The sequence below is a fragment of the Electrophorus electricus genome, unplaced genomic scaffold (genome assembly GCF_041902795.1).
Source record: "Electrophorus electricus isolate QZ-2024a unplaced genomic scaffold, ASM4190279v1 Scaffold37, whole genome shotgun sequence".
Taxonomy (NCBI): Eukaryota; Metazoa; Chordata; class Actinopteri; order Gymnotiformes; family Gymnotidae; genus Electrophorus; species Electrophorus electricus.
In genome coordinates, this window is record NW_027658660.1 from 91,791 (window position 1) to 101,010 (window position 9,220).

The window sequence follows — 9,220 nt, forward strand, 5'->3', positions numbered from 1 at the left end:
GCAGAAGCTGGCAGATTTGATCCTGCTGTCCTGCTGGACACTTCACAAGCCAGTCGTGCTCTCTTGGACCTAGGGGGAAGAAGGCTGACTGCTTTGCACCCAAACCTGGTTTGGTGTCTTTGTTGATGTTTTTCAGGGCTGGTGAAGCAGGTGCCATAGAGTGACTCTGCTTGGTCATGGCTGATCTGTACAGGTCATATCCATCGTTCATTTCAATCAGACATTCTATCGCAGTCCTTTCAGTCCGTTCACGGACCATCTTAAAATCTACCAGAGAAAGTAACATTACTGCTGGATATATATGAAACACATATTGTATGTATTACATACAGCCTGACAAGAATCTACAAACTTGTAAAAAATTAATCTAATATTTCAAGCGCTGTTGCATATTTTAAATGAGTTTTAGTCATTGCTGATCAGAGGATAAAAGCATTTTCAATAAGTCAGTTTTTGTCCCTTATTGCAAAGATGATTTAGTTTACTGTGTTTTTTATACATGTGGTTTAAATTCATCCATTTAGAAAGGCAAGGCCAAAAAGCAGAAAAAAAAAAAATCAAACATCCATACCAACTGTAGGAGGTTTTTTCCGATCTATCTTCGTTTTCTTTAGATGCCACTTCTGCTTTCTGCTATTGGTTTGCTTTATTAGTTCTCTCCTGGATCCCACCTCCTTTGTATCTACATTCTCATTCTCTATGCCTCCAGCACACCAGCTCCAGAAATGCCTCATTTTTCCATCTGTCCTCTTCAGTGCCCTTCCAAAGACTGATCTGTAAAGGCATTGTGCATGGAACTCCCCGCGTGTGTGACATGCCCAGCAAAGTAGCTCTGGGCCTGTGCACACCATGCAGTTTGACCCTATAAATGAAACTAGAAACAGAGTTCCAGGCCCAAGAGGTCACCCAATCATGCCAAACAAAGCAGCTCTGGGCCTGGGCACACTTCATCACATTTGACCCTTTAAATAACCAATGCTCCAGACTTCCGGGCTCAAGAGGTCACACAGTCATGCCCAATAAAGTAGCTTTGAGCCTGGGCACACTTCATCACATTTGACACTTTAAATAATACTACTACCAGATATTTTATTTACAGAGCAGCTCCTCATTGGTTCAGCTCAGAAGCTTCTTTTTGATGTCCTCTTTCTCCAGGTACTCCTGCAGAATTTGTACATAAGATTATTATGAGATTATTTATAATCAAACGACTACACTATACAATCACATCTTCCTTTTATTTACATATTATACAGATATTTACAGATATTTATATTTTACTTACAGAGCAGCTCCTCATTGGTTTGGCTCAGAAGCTTCTTTTCAATGTCCTCTTTCTCCAGGTACCTCTGCAGTTTAGGCATCTCATCTGCCAACCGACGTGGTGTGAAGCTTAGCCTGCTGTTAAAGGCTACAGATATAGTACATCTGTGAGGTTAAAAGCGCTTATTATATGAAGCCTTATAGAGGTCATTTGGAATGATCTCTTTCAATCAACCCTAATGTAACCCTTAAAAACTTTCATGAACTCATTTGAATAACACTACCATAGCCCTTAAGAACTTTCCTAAAATTTTTTAGGATGTTCTGAACAGATTATCTCTTAAAGGTTAAATCCCTTAAAGGTCTTAGTCCTGCTCATCCCACATGCTGATGTGTCAGTGAAACAGTGCATAGGTGTAGAGACCTGGACTTGGCGAGATGCAGGCCTATCCTCGCAGTCTGGTGCTATTCTGTTGCTAGAGAACCTGAACATCCTTCTCCAACAGTATGTTCTTCTGGGCCTGATGACAACGCACACACACACATGCACACGCACACACACGGGCACAAATACAGACATACAGATACTATTTAATTTCTTCACATCTGTAGATACACTAGCATAAGTTGATATATACGTTTATGAGTATGATTATGAGCTGATTTCAACTTGACACGTACAGAGTACATAATATACATAGAGTGCGCATAGTTTTACCAGATTGAGTGCTACAGATTCTTGTGATGAAAGGTAACAAACCCAACGAAATGATGAAAACAAGTACTGGGTTAATCCCTTAAAGGTTTAAAGGAGTCTCCCTTAAATGTCTTAGTCCTGCTCATACCACATGCTGATGTGTGAGTGAAACAGTGCAGAGGTGTAGAGGCCTGGACTTGGCGACATGCAGGTCTTTCCTCACAATTAGTGCTGCATTCTGATGCAGGAGAACCAGAACATGCTACTCCACACACACACGCGCACGCGCACACGCGCACGCGCACACGCACACGCGCACGCGCACACGCACACGCACACGCACACACACACATGCATCATCACTACAGCCAGTACAATGGAAAGGTGGGAATGTGTACTGAATGTGTACTGCTGCTATAAGTGAAAGGTGGAGGTACTGGTGGATGTGTACTGACACTATAAGGGATCTCTACCTGCAGTGACAGTCTGAGCTTCTCAAGTTCTTCCTCCAGAGATTTCGTCTCCTGTTCACAGGCCATTTTCATATCTGCCAGAGCAAGTATCATTACTGCTGGATATATATAGAACACAGATTGTATATACTGCATAATTACTACTGGATATATAAAATATACTATATATAGTACTATACATATATTAGTATCACTTTTATTGGAGCCTAAAGGCTAACATTCATTATTAGTTATGTTAGTATTATTGCATCTCCATAGTACTTACTCTTGATGGACCTGTTATGCTCCTCCTCCTCCTCCTGCTGTTTCTGCAGGAGCTCTGTCTCCTCCTGCTGCTCGTGTTTCAGCATCTTCTGAAGTACCTGGAGCTCCTTCTGCTTCTGCAACCTCAAATCCTTCAGCTGCTCCAACAAACTGTTCTCCAACTCCTGCTTCTCACGCCGCAAACACTCCAATCGGGCCACAGGCCCCACTACTGACACAGAACCACACACACACACACACACACACACACACACACACACACACACACACACACACAGAGAGACAAACAGAAACAGAGACAGACATATGAAATTAGAAAATGATATAGTGTAGAATTAGATTGATGTTATTCAGGGACCTCATTTATAAATCTTTGTGGATTCCAAAGTGAAAGTGTGTGTATTCTGCACAAATAACAGGAAATGGCATATACCCCCAAAAAAATGAGATTTCTAAAGCCTCGAGTATGAATTATTGGGAGATAGAGGCGACAATGCAACGCTAAAGACAAAAAAGGAATTTTAACCGCAGTTATGAGTGGAAGCACCAGCAATCGCAGGTGTGAGTGGCATTATATTTACATTTACCTTCCACATCCTTTGTGTCTGTATATTCGTCCTCGATGCGTCAAGTACACCATCTCCAGAAACGCCTAATTTTTTCTCTGTCCTCTTCAGTGTCTTTCCACAGACTGATTTGTAAAGGTGTTCATGGGATTCCCCTCACATGTGACATCAGGCCACAGGACATATGGGGTTCTAAAGTTCCAAGAGTGTAGATGAGTTGTTTTTCTTTGAATTTCCTAATTTCATTGCTGCCATAGCAGCAACTAGCAATGCAAACAGATGTGTCATTAATGCAGTGACTCTACCTCAACCTGGATTGATTAACCATGTACGGCTCACCGGAGACTGTGATACGTATAACATCCCAAAGTGTACTTCATTCTGAGCAAAATCTAACTAGCCTCATTACTGCTGAACTATGAGGGGCCATTTAGGGAGAAACCAGGGAAACACTACTTGTACATACATATGAAACATTTTCACATAAATAGCCTACTACTTACATTTGTGTATAATAATTTGAACTTGCATATACACGCACTTGCCCACTCAATCCCTGGTGCGTAAACATAGAGTTGCACTATGCTTATGTTGGTATGGGGGTGTCTGTGTGTATATAACAATTTTCTGTGCGCCCGGAAGTCATTTCATTGTAACTTCAAGGCAGATATTTAACATGTGTACAGTGCGTATAATAGACAGAGGAAGACTGTTGAACTATTAATATTAGGACAGTTATTGACATTTGTGTAATAAGTAGTGCTTCTCTTAATGACAAATGTAACTGTTTTCCCATATAGAATTGTGTGCTTTATATTGTTTGGAAGAACTTTTTCTTCTCATTTAGAAATATGTTCACTAAGTGCTCAGATTGTCTTATTATTTATTATGCTCAGTCTCAGCATTTTTGGCAGATTTCACCACGTTATTACGAACGTGGATACGTTATCTTATAATTATAAGCAGTGTGAGATGTGAAGCTAAGCGAATCACATGTGCAGAATTTCTAACAATAGCCTGTTTTGTATAGCCTGGCTAACTGACCAATCAGTGAAATTAAATGTGGCTGCTGAGCTTGTTGCAGCTGGGTCAATTTAATTTGATTTAATTGTGTTTAATTTTAAACTCAGCTGCGTGCCATGAGACACAAGTTAATCTGAGCATTTTTTTTTTTGTTCTAGCTGCAAGCTAACGCCGATTTAACCTAGCCATGTTTTAGTTATCTTGAAATAATTGAGGTGCATCGCTAGAGGGTGCTGTTCACTTTTTTCTATTTTCTTTTTGTATTATTGATCAGGAAAAAACTTTAAAATAGATGAGGTGGACGTTTTCTAAGTATGATATGGAATTTGAGTATATGAGTGAATGTTACTATGTAAATGTGTAAGAATTTGTGGATAAGATTATTATGAGATTATTTATAATCAAACGACTACATTATACAACCACATCTTCCTTTTATTTACATATTATACAGATATTTTATTTACAGAGCAGCTCCTCATTGGTTCAGCTCAGAAGCTTCTTTTTGATGTCCTCTTTCTCCAGGTACTCCTGCAGAATTTGTAGATAAGATTATTATGAGATTATTTATAATCAAACGACTACACTATACAACCACATCTTCCTTTTATTTACATATTATACAGATATTTACAGATATTTATATTTTACGTACAGAGCAGCTCCTCATTGTTTGGCTCAGAAGCTTCTTTTCAATGTCCTCTTTCTCCAGGTACTCCTGCAGTTTAGGCATCTCATCTGCCAACCGCCTGAGGGCAGAAGAGACGTGGTGTGAAGTTTAGCCTGCTCTTAAAGGCTACAGATATAGTACATCTATGAGGCTAAAAGCAATTATTATATGAAACCTTATAGAGGTCATTTGGAATGATCTCTTTCGATCAATTAGTGCTCCATTCTGCTGCAGGAGAACCAGAACATGCTTCCACATCCAGTATAATTTACTCGTTATTCTTTTTATGAGCCTATACACACACACACACACAATATATATATATATATATATATATATATATATATATATATATATATATATATATATATATATATATATATAAAACATATTTATATTTTTCATATTGGCTTTTACTTTGTTTAAAAAAGGAGGGAAGATAGGTTAAAAAATAAAATATTGTGCAGTGACCATAACTCTATTAACATGCTCACTCAGAGTTAACACAGATCACCACACGGGATTGATGTCCGCGTTCAAATACCTTTAAATATAATTTACTTGAATATCAGTTGTCCTTCACTCTGGCAATGGTCATTTTCATGTGTCTTACTTGTCCGTTTTATGCTTATTCATATCCCCCAAAAGTCTGTTTAGACAAGCGGTACGTTTAAGCTCTTTCGTGGTGCTCTGTGGTATCTTTACGCACCGCATGTCTTGTCTTAAACTGGTTGTTTTTCCACAGCTTTATCGTGGACGTTGAGCCAAAGCCATCATTTAGGGCCAGCCGACTTTTATCTGTCTAAAACGGTATCTGGAGAGAGAGTCTAGCTAACTGGAAGATGTCCACTCTTGAAGAAAAATCATGGACAAGAAGATGGAAACAGACGGCGGAAAAGAAATCATATCTGCTTATATACACGCAGTGTCCCCGATAAAAAAAAATGTCAACGTGAAACAACAAGTAGTTAAATGCAATAATTCAGATGGGCAGAGATGAACACCACCACTGGAGAAACATCAGGGTCGCGGCTGACAGAAACTCTACACCAGTTAAATTAATAAAAACAACAAAAGTATTAAGTAAGTAACGATGTCAAATCACTGTTAGAAATGTAACTGTTCGGGCAACCAATGGAGCGCAATGAGTTTCCTAGTTGTACCTGGTTTTGTGATCGCTAATGGCGAACGTTTGCTGCTAGCTAGCTATTTCTATTAGCTCGCTAGTTAGCTCTATATTAGCTAGCAAACGTCAATCTATACCATCAAACCTGTACGTTTAAGCAACACCACATAAGTAGCCATCTATATCACTATAAATGGCACCTTTCCAAAGAATGAAACAAAGTAGCTAATTAATCTTCGCTTTCTTGTTAATAGCGACATAATTGTATGGAAATACAGTTTCAGTAGCTAGTTGGCGCTATAGCTTGCTAGCTACGAAGCCGCCGTCTTAGGATGTCAAACCCAGACTTGCTAGTGGGATGCTTTTTCCAGCATGACGGAGCACCATGTCACAAGGCCAAAATGATGATAACCAAGTGGCTCGGTGAACAAAACATTGACATTTTTGGTCCATGGTCAGGAACCTCCCCAGATCTCAATCCCATTGAGAACCTGTGGTCTCTCCTCAAAAGATGGTAGAAAAAGAAAAAACTGATCAACTCCAAGCACTGATTAGGCAAGATTGGGTTGCCATCAGTTAAGACTTTGCCCAGAAGATGATATCCAGCATGCCAAGGTGAATTGCAGAAGGGTCAACATTGTAAATATTAAGTCTGCTTAAACTGGATGTATTTGTCAATAAAAAGTAAAAAAATATTATGAAATTACTTCACTATGCCATATAAACATCTGACAAAAGGATCTAAAAACTTGTAAAACCCAAAATTTGTCAATCTCAAAACCTTTGGCCACAATTGTACACACACACACACACACACACACACACACACGCTTAGCGTATGTTTGTATAATGCACAGTAACGGACCTCAATCACACACGCTACAGTTTTTACCAGTGAAGGATATGCAAAATGTCTGCTATTGTCAAGACTGCAGAATTTACCAACCATAACAGGATCTGCAGTTCCCAGATGTGAAGTAATGGATGTAACTTCATCCCCAAAGTAACACTTCCAGATGAATCTTTCTCCTCTTTTCTGCATTTGTAGGTGGGTGGGTTTGATAGTGCTGATCACTTGCAGAGTGTAGAGGCCTGTGACCCCATGACCAACATGTGGAGAGACATCCCCATGGTGCTAAACCCACAAAGCAACTATGGCATGGAGGTGGCAACACATTCTCTCACCAACACACACTCACTCACAGAGGCGGTGATGATGATGATTGCGGCAGTATTTTGTGAAGTAATACAGTCTCACAAAAAGGACTATGCAGGTGTCTGCACAATAAAGGAAGACTACAGTCTTCCCCGTTTCACCAAAGACAGTGGTTACACTGTCACACTTAAAATACACTACAGTTAACACTTTTAATAGAGGTTTAATTGAGGACAAACCTGGAGAGACCTGTAGCTCATCTGAGTGCAGGTAGTGTTGGATTCTCTCTTGGTTGGGTTTGATTAGCTTGACTAATGATTTAAATGAACTGAAAAGCAACTTAAAAAGTCTACGTTTTTTATATACCAGCTGTTCTTAGTGACACATACTCAGATCACATTTGTGGTCTGAAATTTCTGTAAGTGTTTTGTTATTTTGATCATTAGTCATTTTCATAAAAAACATGCTCTAAAACACAATATTTTTATCTGGATTTTGGCAGAAATGTTGCTAGTAGTTTATAGAATAAAACACATCTGCTCAGCCTGGTCAAACATATACCCATCAATTGTAAAATTAGAGAAACTGATAATTTTGTAGTGGTCTTATTTTTTTTCCCAGAGGTGTGTGCGTGTGTGTGTGTGCGTGCGTGCGTGTGCGTGTGCGTGTGCGTGCGTGCGTGTGCGTGTGCGTGTGTGTGTGTGTGTGTGTGTGTGTGTGTGTGTGTGTGTGTTATAATACACCAGCAACATTTAAACTACCATGGTCTTTCCTTGTGTTTCCCTTCTTTCTACATTCACTTTTGTTGTCTGGTTTTCTCATCACTCTTTTACAGCTTTGCTGCCTAGTCAAGGCCGTAACAGTGGTCTGATGATCTAAGTCACAGTGTGCCCGAGAGACATGAGATGCTTCAAGTGCTTGAGGCCTGTGGTTCGGGAGCCGTTGCCGTGGACATTTAAAGGGTAACGGTCCAACTATTATTTGAATTTTTCTGTAGTCCTTCGTTCATTATTTTCATGAAGGATGCATCCTGGATTGAAAGAGCCATCTTATTATTCTCTTTGGTCCTCTTAAACACAAGCTTCTGTACATTGAGGTTTACACCTCTTGTGGTGTTGAGAAAAGAGAGGTCAGGCAAGTCACCTTCAGCCTTGGCTGACTGTAGTTCCAGTAGCAGATCACTCAACTTTGTTAATTTAGAAAAAAGGCATCAGTGCAATCGAACATAGCATCTTCTATTGCTTCTGCTGAGCCATAAGATTGTTTCAGTCTGTTCCATATCATAGCCAGTCCTGCTTCTGGATGATTGATGTGTATTGCTCTTATCTGTTCAACATGGTCTGCTGACTCTTTGCCTAACCACTTGAGAAGACAATCCATCTCCTCATTTGGCGGTAGAGTTAAACCACTTTTAAACCGCTGGTAGCAGTCTGAAAGGAATCTTTCCAGGCTCTGTAGTTCTGAGGTTTGTCATTAAATTGAAGTAAACCTGTAGCCACAAGCTAACAATGAGTAAGATATCTCAAAGTCATTCACGTCTGTGTTGCTATCATGGGTGTTTGAAAACATAGGATTGAATGAGGGAGTAGGATGCCATTTTGGGGCATGAAATATTGCATTGGCAGGGCATAGTTGTTCTCAAACCTAACTCCATGTGGTTCATGGACTTATCCATCTTCACCAAGAAAAGGGTGCTGTGAGTTAAAATGGGAAGTAGTGTTGATTTGAAATTGGCTTTAGGTTTGAAAGCTGAGGGTGGAAACCTGTTGCTAGAGGTTGTTTCTGGTTTTGCTGAAACACCATCCTTTCTTAAATGGAGTTCTGTCGCTTGTGCTATTGCATGCTCTATCACATACTGTTCAGTACGTTGTGTGGTTTTCAAGGAAACAGAATTTAAGCTTAACTTGCAAGTAAGCTTCTAGCGTTTCTGCTTCAGCAATGCTTCTGTTCTTGCCTTGGCTGTAGAAGTTCTGTTATCTGTA